Here is a 14126-nt window from a genome sequence, read left to right on the forward strand (position 1 = left end):
AACACATAAAATAACACTGAGGAACTGAAGTGAAACGTGTCACAAATATTACAGTTGCCATGTTTGCTTTCAAGTGTGTCTTCTAGAATTGACTTGCCATCTCAAGACTTCATTATGGGGAGAACTATAGTTATTTTACAGACTAAAAACTTTTCCCATTTGAAATACTACAGAATTTTAAGGCCAACATAATGTGGGTTCATTTCTCTTAACCTCGGCGTCAAATGCAATGCTTTACTCAAAATCCATTAAGCTTCTAGTTCAAATCTTAACCCGACCTTATAACCTTCTGCATGGAAGTGTTTCCCATCAGTTTAAGCTGACAGGATCACTTTGACTCCTGATGGAAAGGTTTGAGTATACCCGTGTGCATTCAGACTGGCATTAGTTACTCTACCAAATGCAGAATTTCTACATTCCAGCTTGTATATTGTAGTAAAGCAAAATCGGGTGTTGTCACTAACAGCTCTCCAAACAAGATTTGTTGGAGTTTCAATTTTCTCATTAACCTTCTTGTATACAAAACTTTCAAGTTCAGTGCCATCATTCATATGAGATTACAGCTAGAGGTCTGCAGCTTTGTGAACCAGGGTGAAATGATTCTCTGATAGTTTGCATTTGCTTGTGTCAGAAATCATCTGACAGCCATCAAGGCAAAGTTCGAAGGCCAGCAGAGCCCAACCATAAAGCATTGGTCTAGAAAAATCTCCAGCAGTAGTACTGCCAAGTAATACTGCCAAGACTTACTTATTCACATGTAAAGGAAGCCTTCAATTTTCCACATTTGGAACAAATATCATTTCAAAAGTCACTTGCAGTTGGCATTTCAGTCAATTATTTTTCCAAAGTGATTTCTGTCCCATGAACATTATCTTTGTTTCATTTTTGGATAAAGGTAAGTTTATTCTGTCAATGACAGGTTAGCTATTTGGCAGCTTTTAGCTGGATCATACTTGGTGAGAGGAAGCCCATATTATTGGACCATGCATAGTACCCATTCCTGCCTCTGACTTTGGAGTCATTGCACAGGGTTGGCTGAGACTGGCACACACCTGACAGATAAGTCATATTTCTCACTTGTTGCTGAATACCTCTTTTGCTGACAATCCTCTCTAGTGTGCGCTGATATGAGACACAAAGATCCACAGACTTTCTGCTCACCGTCATAAGTCTATCTTTATGCCTCTTCCTGAAACCACTTTGGCTCTGATTTTCCATCTTGTTATTTGCAGGCTCCATTTAGACCTGCCAATTGATTAAATACTGCTTAGGAGTCTGTATACACATTTATGTCAGGTTAATTCTCTTTTCATACAAAGTTGATGAGCATATGTGCTGTTTCTTGCCAACTGACGGCATTTCACTTAGCTTTGTCCTTTGGAGATGATCAGCACTGTCTTCAAGGGACCCCCATGTGTGGAGTTGTAGTGCTGCAGCAGTCCAACATATCAGGCTGATCCATACAATAACCAGACCTGAGAGTTTCCCATTTTGATAGCTGATTAAAGGGACCCATCCCCAAAAGGTCATTGCTATAAGTTGAGTGAGAGGCAAAAAATGCAGCAAAGGTAGGTGATTTGAGGCAGTGAGCTACCGATTCACATACTTTTCTTACACCCTCTGGACCAGCAAGCTTGGACCTAATTTCAAGTCTATTATTTCCATCATAAAATGGATTTGTACTCCTCATAACTTGGTAGATAGGATAATACCCAGATAATGATGCAGTGCTCTGTTTTCATGGTTACTTGACCTCAGACAGAGCTCAATAACATACAAGTAGCTAATTTTCAAATGGTGGGTAGTTCTTTGGGACAGAAGGCCTATTCTACCTCCAGATTCTAGGGATTCATACTGATATTTCATATAACATTATGCCAGTGATTTCTTGTAGAATTCCTACTTACCTATCTTTAGCTATCAAGGATATCTTTGGTTTTGTTAGGATTTCCAACTGGGAGGGAAGGTTACTCTGCAGGCTGGACCTGCCCCAGAGCCCTTTCTTACTCAGAGTTTCACTCAAAATAGGTAGCCTTCACAGTCATATAATGAATAGGTCAGAGAGCCACTTTCAATTATAGAATATAGTTCCCTAAAATCCAAAGAGGTCCAAAAAGTACTGTGCCTCTTTCTTAGTGGTAGAAGATTCAAGAGCCAATAACTTTCATTTACTTGGCATGCTCCAGATCATTTTATCCCTAAAAAAAAATCAAGTTGATGTGGCAGGCCCTAGATTGCTGTAGGGTTTATCTCTACAACACTCTGCCATTATCTTGTCAGCATACTCAGAGTACTTGGAATTTCTTGTCTATCCTGTTAAATTAGCCTAATGTCATCAATATAGTTGGTCAGCATGATTTTCTGCAAAACATAAGTAGTTAAGTTTTCTAGACTATATAGTGACAAAGAGAAGGACAATTAACAGAGCTTTTAGACATAGACAACAATGTGACTGTTGATCTTCCCATATAAATGTAAACTATTTCTTATCATTTTTACTGATTTATTAGATCAAATGTTACACACCAAGGGCAAAATGCTATGTTAATATAATCCAGAGAAGATGTTACATAGGGCACAGCAACTGCAGTTGCAGCTAACACTTTATTAAGTTTAGGGTAATCCATTATCGTTTTTCACATCCGTCTGACTTCTCTTGCAATGAAATAGATGGAATGTTCATTGATACAATGAGGACAACCATCCCTGTTACTTCTTTGAGGGTTGTGCCAAACTCTGTAATTCCTCCTGGCATGTAGTTTTGCTTCTGATTTACTATCTTGATGGGAACAAGGAGGAGGGATATTTTACGGGCTTTCAGTTGAATATTTTTACTATCATAGTAGCTCTTACTCCACAAACTAGAGATGCAATGTAGGAGTTTTGCCTGTTGCTCAGTATAATCCCCCCAGTTATATACTTTGGGGTTGGAAAAATGATCACAGGATGGGTCCGCCATCCCACTGAAACCACTATGAAATAAACTTGGGGCCCAACTCCATTTATCATCTGGCCTTTATAGTTCTCTAACTGAGGAGGCATGGTGATATGTCAGGTCCACAGGTAGTGTCAGCTCAAACCGTGTAGGCCACAATCCTCAAAAGATCTGGGTGTCTACATCCCAAGATATCTTTAGATCTTTTAGAGGAAGGTTTGGATAATGTTGTAAGTGTTTGCAGTGGGGCTGTCAGAGCCCTTCTTCAGAGAAAGCCACACTCCTTTTAGAACAATAGGTTCTGAGTTTGTCACTTGGCTCAAATCTAGAAATTCAGCAAGAGATTATGACTTTTTCGTCTTGATGGTAGAAAGCCTTTTGTTTTTAAAAAATATTTTTCTGGTTATGAAAGTTTTTTAATTTTTAATTTTTTAAAAAATCTGGTTATACAAGTCAAACAATATCTTAGTTGGAAGCCTATCTCTCTCACCACTGGAAATAATATATTAGCCATCATACAGATCTTTGCAAATTAAAGTGCCAAGACTGCCACCTCTTTCTTGCTATAATGGTAATTGCATCTACTTTGTGTCTGATGGGTATGTATCATCACTTGCTTTTGCCTATTATGGGAACATATCAGGTCTATTGATAATAAGTCTAATTCCAGGATAGTTACTCTTACCTTCAATCCTATACTATACACGACAACTACATTGAGCCTCTCAATGATGCTGATACCCCCTCACTAGTGCATTCGTTTCTAATTGCCTAAGGGGAAGAAGTAATGTCTGGGCCGCCTAGGGAACATAGTTAATTCCCAGGATCTAGGAAACATAGATAATTTCTGGTCTCACATAGTAAGTTCATTAGGTACTGGGCCCAATTTTTTTAACTCAAATTTTTATCTCAAAAAAACAGGTTACTTTTTTGGTTTTTTTTTAACAGATGGGCCCAACTTTTGTCCAATTTTCTCACATGCCCAATTTTCGGAGCGGTTAGACACTTACCTTCATACTTTGCCAAGGCAGTCCCAGCATCTGCACCTTATTTTCACCAGTCCTTCACTATTGTCAGAATTTCAAAGTGATTCCAGTATAATAGTGGATCTCAAACCTTAACATACATTTGAGTCACTTAGAAGCCTTCTTAAATAGCAGATTCTGGGCCCCATCCCTCAAATTTCTATTTCATAGATCTAGGGAAACGAAAAGAATGTGTGTTTCTAGCAAGTTCCTAGGTGGTTCTAATGCTGCTGGTCCAGGGACTATACTTGGAGAAGCATTGTTGTAATCAGTGCTGCTTCTTCTATCTCTGTCTCATTCCAGTGCAATACATCTGGGAGTCTCAGGAAACGTGATGTTGAAGCATATTAGCAATTGTCACCACCCTACTTACCAAGTATGTTTTCCTTAATGAAATCTGACTCGTCAGTGACCCAATTCCAGAATCCCAACGTGAAGGGCTGCTTTCCAGACTCTGTGTAACAAGCTGTCCTAGTTTGAGTTCACTGTGAAAGCCAAACCAGAGATAAGGACCTAGGAATATATAGTGAATAGGAAAGGCAATCTCAGAAAATAAAAGTGAGATTATGGGAAAAGTAAGACAGGGAAGCGTTAACTGGCAGTAACTACCATGTTATCAAGTTGGTTACTACTGTAAATAACTCAGAGACTATCCTTCTGGTGATATCCCATTAAGGTATCATGCAGGGCATGTCTTAGAATTATCCACCAAAGGATGAGGAAGCTGTGCACCTATGTCCCTATGCTCATCTCATTATTTGAAGGGTTTTTAGGAGACATCAAATTCTGCATTCCATTATTGTACAAGCTCATGGCTGAATGACATTTTGTGTAAAGAGTAGCTAGATACTGGACACTGGCAAATATGTGTGAAACTGTTAAGTGGGCCAAGGAAGTGGTGCCTCACAAGTGCACGCTACAGCATATTACTTAGATATATGGATATAAAGACCAGATGAAACAGTTAAAAGAGTTGAAGTTACAGTAATTGGATTTGGAGAATAGTATTCATGGAGGTGGGCAATGAAATGCAAGTGGAGGCATTAAGGAACTGGAGTATTTTACCTTACGCTTTAGAGAGCAATTTGACTTTTAGAATTATGCATATTCATTATTTTAAGTAAAAGGTAAAGCTGACGGGGTTGACAAATGCATTAACTATGGATTGAAAAATTAGTTTGTCATTCCTGAACTAAAAAGTTAAGCTGTTTCAACATCTATTTCTTAATTCTTCTTCTGATATACTTTGTTTTGTCCAACTTTTCTCCTATTGCTTTAGCTGAGACATAATAATCTCGAAAAGAGACAGGTTACTTTTTCATTTCTTTTTAACAGATGGCCCTGGATTGATTTGCCAAAGATCCACCCAGGAATCCTGACTCATTAAAGAAGGGTGGAGATTTTCTGAGCTAAGCGAGACCTTTCCTCAGAGGTCATTTTCTCTTCCCCTTCTCCTGAGGCAACTCTTGCAGCCAGCCCCCAAGGACAGAATCAGATAATAGGAATTCAAAAACCTAACTTCACTGTGAGCCATGTTACAAGGTCCAAGACCTTCAGCAACAGCCAGTTTTACTGAGTTCCTAATAGTCAAGGAAGTAAAAAATATTTTTCTGTTTTGTCTTTTATTGATGATTAAATGAGAATTATTGATACCTCGTTATGAAGTTTCTTTTCTTTCTTTTCAGAAGTAAAGTGCGTATTTAGTGTTTTGGATTTTTAGTAGTTGGAAAAAATTTAAGTGCTGAACACTGAAATAATTTACCATGTTATCGTATTGCTCTGTAATACTATAATACATCCTTTTCTGTGTGTAGCTGAGACTATATATTTCCTGAAAATAGATACTTCAGCTCTTTCATCTCTGTGCTACATTTTCTAGCCACAGAATGCTGGGAATTATAACATTTAATATTTTTACACAAATAATAATGTTAATGGATGGCCATAAATGAATGTCAGAAACCCCAAATTCTTGTCCTCATTTTATTTTATTTTATTTATTTTATTTTATTTTTTTGAGACAGAGTCTCGCTGTCGCCCAGGCTGGAGTGCAGTGGCGCGATCTCGGCTCACTGCAGGCTCTGCCCCCCGGGGTTCACGCCATTCTCCTGCCTCAGCCTCCCCAGTAGCTGGGACTACAGGCACCCGCCATCTCGCCTGGCTAATTTTTTGTATTTTTAGTAGAGACGGGGTTTCACAGTGTTAGCCAGGATGGTCTCGATCGCCTGACCTCATGATCCGCCTGCCTCGGCCTCCCACAGTGCTGGGATTACAGGCGTGAGCCACCACGCCCAGCCTCTTGTCCTCATTTTAATACAGAATTCCAAATCTGCATTTTCACAAAGTCCATTTTTGGTAAAAGGTGCCCTAAGTGTATTTACTGTTATGACTTTTATTGTGAGAGTTTCAAACAGCAGTGCAGTTGGGGATATGAAGGGAAGAAACTTATGTGAGGCCAGGTAGAACTGCTTCACTCCTCACAAATCACACTGCAACATTTGTACTCTAGCTTACCCTAACTGATGATCACCACTTTCTAGCAGAATCACATCTATGTAGTTATATTCTTATATATGCTCTGTCCCATCAATCCCAACTTATTCCCTTCAATAAAAGACATTACAGTAGTTGTTTTGCTAAACATCTGCTATGTAAATATATTTTTACACAACTTTCAAATTGGCAAGAAATTTAAAAACCATTAAATCTAATCACTTACCTTTTTGGATTAAATAAACATAACCCACTCAGAAAAATAAAATAAATCACTCAAGTAAACAGGGGCAGAATTGGCACTTGAAATGGATCCCCTGATTTTTAGTGCCAATTTCATGACAGCCCATGGATATATTTTTTTCCTGGACTTAAGTGAAATGCATTTTCTCTGTTGATAAACTTGAAATCAAAGCAGAATAAATGATTTGTGAATTATATTATCCCATTTATAGTGTACACATAAAATGTCAATTCTGGCTAACGAAAAAAGAAGCCAACATACTGGTAACTTAATAACAGATGACTTCCAAAGAGCAATAAGCAATAATTGTATTCGAGAAATGAAAATGAAATGGTAAATAACTACTTTTCATTAGAATAAAGACAGCAATTTTCCTATTATATTTAAAACATCAAAAAATCAAAAAATAATAAATTTTTAAAAATGTGTTAAATGTATGATTAGGTGAAATCTGGTTTCAATAGCAATAGCAATAAGAATATTTCTGCAACAATTAAGAGCTGGCAGTCCATACATTCAAGAATACTCCCTCAGCTAGTGTTTAAAGGCCTCAGAGTAATTTTGTTAGAATAAATGTGTTTTTATCAGGTAAGCAACCAGATTCAAAGGTGTGAGGTGGTTTAACCACAGCAAATAATTGGTAAATGAGAAGTGGGAACTGAAAGACAAGTTTGCTGACTACAAAAGCTTTTGTTTGTATGTTTGCCTTTTCATTATTATTTTCACTAAACTACTTCTTAACAATTAAATTATATTGTGTTGCATAAGTATTTCATAGTTTGAAAAAATCAAGAGAAAAAATAATCAAAACTTTCAAATTACTAAAAATGTCTCAGTTTTTTAATAATGTTGCACATTTTAAAATATTCAAGTAGTCATAACATCTACAAAATATGATAGTTTTTTATAACTTTTATTTTAAGTTCAGGGCTACCTGTGAAAGTTTTTACATAGGTAAACTCGAGTCACGGCGGTTTGTTGTACACATTATTTCATTACCCAGATATTTCATTACCCAGATATTAAACCCAGTGCCCAATAGTTCCTTCCTGCCACCTTCTTCCTTCTCCTTCTTCCACTCCTCTCACTCCTCCCACCTTCCACCCTCAAGTAGTACCCAGTGTCTGTTGTTTCCTTCTTTGTGCTCATAAGTTCTTATTTAGCTCCCACTTGTAAATGAGAACATGTGGTATTTTTGTTTCCTGTTCCTGCGTTAGTTTGCTAAGGATAATAGCCTCCAGCTCCATCCATATTCCCACAAAAGACGTAATCTTGTTTTTTTATGGCTGCATAATATTCCATCGTGCATATTTACCACATTTTCTTTATCCATTCTGTCACTGATGGGCATTTAGATTGGTTCTGTGCCTTTGCCATTGTGAATAAGGCTGCAATGAACATTCACGTGTATGTGTCTTTATGATAGAATGATTTATATTCCTGTTATATTCCTATGGGTATAAACTCAATAATGGGATTGCTAGGTTGGATGGTAGTTCTGCTTTTCGCTCTTTGAGAAATCGCAATACTGCTTTCCACAATGGTTAAATTAATTTATGCTCCCACCAACAGTGTGTAAGTGTTCCCTTTTATTTGTATCCTTACAAGTATCTGTTATTTTTTGATTTTTTAATAATAGCCATTCTGACTGATGTGAGATGGTATCTCGTTGTGGTTTTAATTTGCATTTCTATAATCATCAGTGAGGTTGAGCTTTTTTTCATTTGCTTGTTGGCTGCATGTATGTCTTCTTTTGAAACATGTCTGTTTTAAAAAGTAATGTAATTTAAAAAGGTATTTAGAAATGCTAAATAATCTTACCACATTTGTTCATTTATTTTCAGCTTGGATGATATCCTTTTTCTTTCCCAAAGTTCATGGTGTTATGCATATATACGTCTGACTATTTTAAAATGAAATTTATAACAGTAAATAGCTAGCTTGTAATATATGATTTTGCCACAGTACTGTGATTATTCAGTGAATGATGTAGAATAAATGCTTTTTTTAACTTTTGGAAGATAATTACAGCTCTCATTGATAACCTACTCAAAAGCCTCTTAGTGACTTAAAATAATTGTAGACAGTGAAGTACACAGGAGGTTATCACTAGCAAGGTAAGAATTTGTTTTATATGTGCCATTAAGGTACCAGCAATTAGACATGTTCAGACAGGTATCTGTATATGAATAAGGAAAGAGTCTTGTTGCACAGAATAAAAATTAATACGCACCAACTTAAGAAAAAAAGAATATAGTGGATGGATATCAAATAGCTCACAGAATTCACAAAAACGCTTGGCAATCAATGTTAGCAAACAGATTAGCACCAAAGCAGACTAGACAAAAGGGAGAACAGCCAAGGCCTGGTACAGGAATAGTCTAATTAACATACTATCAGTAGCAGCAGAGGTGACATTGATGCCACTGTGTACTCCCTAACATTGGTAAGCTCACGAGGCCACCATCACTGTTGAGCACGCAATGCAATGAAAGATTTTCCAACTACTTCTACATCTCAGTATGAAATGCTTATGATCCAAAGTCTCCAGTGAGGATCTTATTGACCAAGTCTAGGGCACATGCTCGAGCCTTAGTTTGTCACACATGGGAAGAAGTGTCTGTCTCCTTTGGCTTACTTATTTGGGTAAGGAGCATTTCCTCTCCCCCAGACGCATACTGGGGGATAGTCTCTCCAAAACAGAATGAATCCTCAGACGCCTGATGTAAACAAAACAACAAATGCTTACAAAGAGTCTCCATATTAAGAATTAAAGCTGAAACTTTATCAATCTCTATCAGAATAAAAACCGTTTTTCCTATTTCCTATTGGAAGATTCGTGAGCTCTTATCTTGGTATATGCCATTGATGAGCTACCTTTATTTGTCCAAATGCTGAGTAAGAAAATATAAAGTCATGGTTTTTAATTAAAAATAAAACTAGTTTTACTAAGCCTGATATAGAACATAGAAGTATATTTTACACTTTTATTATATAGAAAAATGTTAAGAAGAATATTGTCAGTATTTTAGCCTATTAAACACTATATCTGTATATATTTAAGAAGCAACAATGAAGTTATGTAATACATGTATATTTAATCCTTCTATATATCATTTCTAACATATTCATAATGTATATGTAGTATTTTGAAATTTCAAAGTGAGTTTATACTCATTATTTTTATTCTGGAAGCAAACTGAGAGACAAGACTAACTGGATTTCCTAGGCCGACTAAGAATCCATAAGCCTAGCTGGGAAGGTGACCACATCCACCTTTAAACACAGGGCTTGCAAATTAGCTCACGCCCAACCAGTCAGGTAGTAAAGAGAGCTCACTAAAATGCTAATTAGGCAAAAACAGGAAGTAAAGAAATAGCCAATCATCTATTGCCTGAGAGCACAAGGGGAGGGACAATGATCGGGATATAAACCCAGGCATTTGAGCCAGCAACAGCAACCCCCTTTGAGCCCCTTCCCATTTTATGGGAGCTCTGTTTTCCTCTATTAAATCTTGCAACTGCACACTCTTCTGGTCCGTGTTTGTTACGGCTGGAGCTGAGCTTTCGCTCGCCGTCCTCCACTGCTGTTTGCTGCCATCACAGACCTGCCACTGACTTCCACCCCTCTGGATCCGGCAGGGTGTCCGCTGCACTTCTGATCCAGCGAGGCAGCGCCCATTGCCACTCCCAATCGGGCTAGAGGCACACCATTGTTCCTGCGCTGGCCAAGTGCCCAGGGTTCATCCTGATTGAGCTGAATAGAGCTATAACACTCACCACATGGCCCGAGATTCCATCCTTGGAATCCGTGAGACCAAAAACCCCAGGTCAGAGAACAAGAGGCTTGCCGCCATCTTGGAAGCCGCCCACCACCCTCTCGGGAGCTCTAAGAACAAGGACCCCCCGGTAACATTTTGGCGACCATGAAGGGACCTCCAAAATGGTGAGTAATATTGGACCATTTCGCTTGCTATTCTGTCCTATCCTTCCTTAGAATTGGAGGAAAATATTGGGCACTTGTTGGCCGGTTAAAAATGATTAGCATGGCTGCCAGACTGAAGACTCAGGTGTGAGGCCATCTGGGAAAGGGCTTTCTAACAACCCCCAACACTTCTGAGTGGGGAGCCTTGGTCTGCCTGGAACCATCTTCCACTTTCAATTTTCCTGGGGAAGCCAAGGGCTGACTAGAGGGCCGACTAGAGGCGGAAAGCTGTCGTCCCAAACTCCCAGCATTAGCCGGTTAAGGTCATGGTGCAGCCAGAAGTCTGTACTCAACAGTTGCTCACGCGTGTGCCCCTACCTTTCCTTCTGACCCATACCTCCTGGGTCCCGACCACGACTTTCTTGAAAGTGTAGCTCCAAAATTCTCCTTACCTCTGTATCTACTTCCTCTGTTCCCTGCTTCCTAGGTACTAATGGTTCAGACTCTCATTTCCTCTAGCAAGTTGTATCTCCAAAGATATCTAAGAAAAGCCCAACGCTGAGTCCTTAGGTCCCTAGGCTATGAACCCAGAGAGGCTTGTCCCTGGTGTCCCTCCCAACTTAGGCATACAGCTCTCGACATGGGCAGTTATGTGGGTCCCGTTGCCCACCACCCTTGCCGGGGACCCAAGTTTGTAAATGGCTAGGAGGATTGCTCTACTATTGTGTAAGATGCTCTCCTCCCTCGATTTCTACCCAGCTTACTCCTCTGCAATACAATCTCCAAGCCTTGGCTCCTTGGCCAGGGCCTTAGAAGTGATGACTTAGTACTTTAACAACTGTAACTGGGTCTACGACAACATAATAGATCAGGATGAAAGCGAATTGAGTAAGTCAAGAAGAGAGAAAAAGAGAGAGAGACAGAGGGGAGAGAGAGAAACAAAGAGGGAGTCAAAGAGAGAAAGAGAAATAAGTAGTAAAGAAAAAACAATGTGCCCTATTCCTTTAAAAGCCAGGGTAAATTTAAAAACCTATAATTGATAATTGAAGGTCTTCTCCCTGACCCTATAGCACTCCAATACTACCTTGTTGTCATTGTAAACAAGGGCGTAGCCTGAAGACACTGAGACTACTGACAACCTGCAGCCTTCCAATCAAAAATCCTTAACCTAGTAACCGGCAGATGGCCCAAATGCATTCAATCTGTAGCGGCAACTGCTTTGCTAATAGAAGAAGTTAGAAATATAACTTTTAGAGGAAACCTCATTGTGAGCACACCTCACCAGTTCAGAATTATCCTAAGTCAAAAAAGCAAAAAGGTAGCTTACTAACTCAAATCTTAAATATGGGGCTATTCTGTTAGAAAAAGATAATTTAACACTAACCACTGAAAATTCCCTTAACCCAGCAGGTTTCCTAAAAGGGGATTTAAATCTTAATTACCATACAAAGGTCCGACCAGACCTAGGAGGAACTCCCTTCAGGACAGGAAGATAGATGCTTCCTCCCAGGTAATTGAGAAAAAAACCACAATGGGTATTCAGTAATTAATAGGGAGACTCTTGTGGAAGCAGAGTTAGGAGAATTGCCTAATAATTGGTCTGCTCAAATGTGCGAGCTATTTACACTCAGCCAAGCCTTAAAGTACTTACAGAATCAAAAAACTCTATCTCAATCCTGACTCAAAAGGTTACCTATACCCTCTCTGAAACGAATTTGCGTAAGAACTGTTGTTTATGGGAATGCATCTTGATTGGGCAGCTGGGTTGTTATGAAATACTCAGGAACCCAGCCCAGCTTTAGGACTTACCCCTGAGCATAAAGGCAATGTTGGGCATGCTGGTAAAGGACCACTAGAATCTAGTAGCCCGGACCCCTTTCTTTGTGGTCAAGCAGGGCAGGAAAACAGGTGCAGGACTGCTACATAGTGAGCATAGCTAATCTGATAAGCACAGGTCCAGAGGTGGTTACACACCCTGGAAAGGAACTCGCCTCTGAGCGCAAAGGCAATGTTGGGCACGCTGGTAAAAGAATCTAGCAGCCCGGATGCCTTTCTTTGTTGTCAAGAAAGGCGGGAAAGGGATGCAGGACTGCTACATTGGTGAGTATAACTAACCTGATAAGCAGAGGTCCATGGGTGATTATGCACCCTGGAAAGGAATAAGCATTAGGACCACACAGGATGCTCTAGGACTAATGCTCATCAGAAAATGACTAGGGATGCTGGCATCCCTATGTTTTTTGTTTTTTGTTTTTTTCAGAATGGAAATGTTTTCCCCAAGGCAAAAACGCCCCTAAGATGTATTCTGGAGAATTCGGCCAAGTCAGAGTATATGTACCTTTTTCCTTGTCAGACTAAAAGCAAATTAAAATAGACCTAGGTAAATTGTCAGATAACCCTGATGGCTATATTGATGTTTTACAAGGGTTAGGATAATCCTTTGATCTGACATGGAGAGATACAATGTTACTGCTAGATCAGACATTAACCCCAAATGAGAGCAGTGCCGCCATAACTGCAGCCCGAGAGTTTGGCGATCTCTGGTATCTCAGTCAGGTTCATGATAGGATGACAACAGAGGAAAGAGAACGATTCCCTACAGGCCAGCAGGCAGTTCCCAGTGTAGACCCTCAATGGGACGCAGAATCAGAACATGGAGCTTGGTGCCGCAGACATTTGCTAACTTGCATGCTAAAAGGACTAAGGAAAACTAGGAAGAAGCCTATAAATTATTCAGTGACGTCCACTGTAACACAGGTAATGGAAGAAAATCCTACTGCCTTTCTGGAGAGAGTAAGGGAGGCATTAAGGAAGCATACCTCTCTGTCACCTGTCTCTATTGAAGGCCAACTAATCTTAAAGGATAAGTTTATTACTCAGTCAGCTGCAGACATTAGACAAAAACTTCAAAAGTCCGCCTTAGGCCCGGAGCAAAACTTACAAACCCTGCGGAACTTGGCAACCTCGGTTTTTTATGATATAAATCAGGAAGAGCAGGCAGAACGGGATAAACAGGATAAGAAAAAGGCCACCGCTTTAGTCATGGCCCTCAGGCAAGCAGCCTTTGGAGGGTCTGGAACACAGAAAGGCTGGGCAAATTGAACGCCTAATAGGGCTTGCTTCCAGTGCAGTCTACAAGGACACTTTAAAAAAGATTGTCCAAATAGAAATAACCTGCCTCATCTTCCATGCCCCTTATGTCAAGGGAATCACTGGAAGGCCCACTGCCCCAGGGGATGAACGTCCTCTGAATCAGAAGCCACTAACCAGATGATCCAGCAGCAGTACTGAGGAGGACTGAGGGTGACGGGGGCAAGAGCCAGCCCATGCTATCACCCTCACAGAGCCCCAGGTATGCTTGATCATTGAAGTCCAAGAGGTTAACTGTCTCCTGGACACTGGCATGGCCTTCTCAGTCTTACTCTCCTGCCCCAGACAACTGTCCTCCAGATCTGTCGCTATCCAAGGGGTCCTAGGACAGCCAGTCACTAGATACTTCTCCCAG

The 14126-nt window shown here is 39.8% G+C and overlaps 1 long non-coding RNA gene across 1 annotated transcript in view; it reads right to left on the reverse strand.

The window, feature by feature from the left end:
- Positions 1–2725: 2725 nt before the first annotated feature.
- Positions 2726–14126, reverse strand: part of LOC131382976 (uncharacterized) — a 16213-nt gene continuing 4812 nt past the window's right edge. Inside the window, exons 2-3 of the long non-coding RNA XR_009212616.1 lie at positions 4334–4445; positions 2726–2779 (exon numbers count right to left, since the gene is read on the reverse strand). This is a non-coding gene — a long non-coding RNA (uncharacterized LOC131382976). The remainder of the gene's footprint in view (positions 2780–4333; positions 4446–14126) is intronic.

This window comes from Hylobates moloch, unplaced genomic scaffold, assembly GCF_009828535.3.
Source record: "Hylobates moloch isolate HMO894 unplaced genomic scaffold, HMol_V3 SCAFFOLD_1, whole genome shotgun sequence".
In the NCBI taxonomy this organism is placed as follows: domain Eukaryota; kingdom Metazoa; phylum Chordata; class Mammalia; order Primates; family Hylobatidae; genus Hylobates; species Hylobates moloch.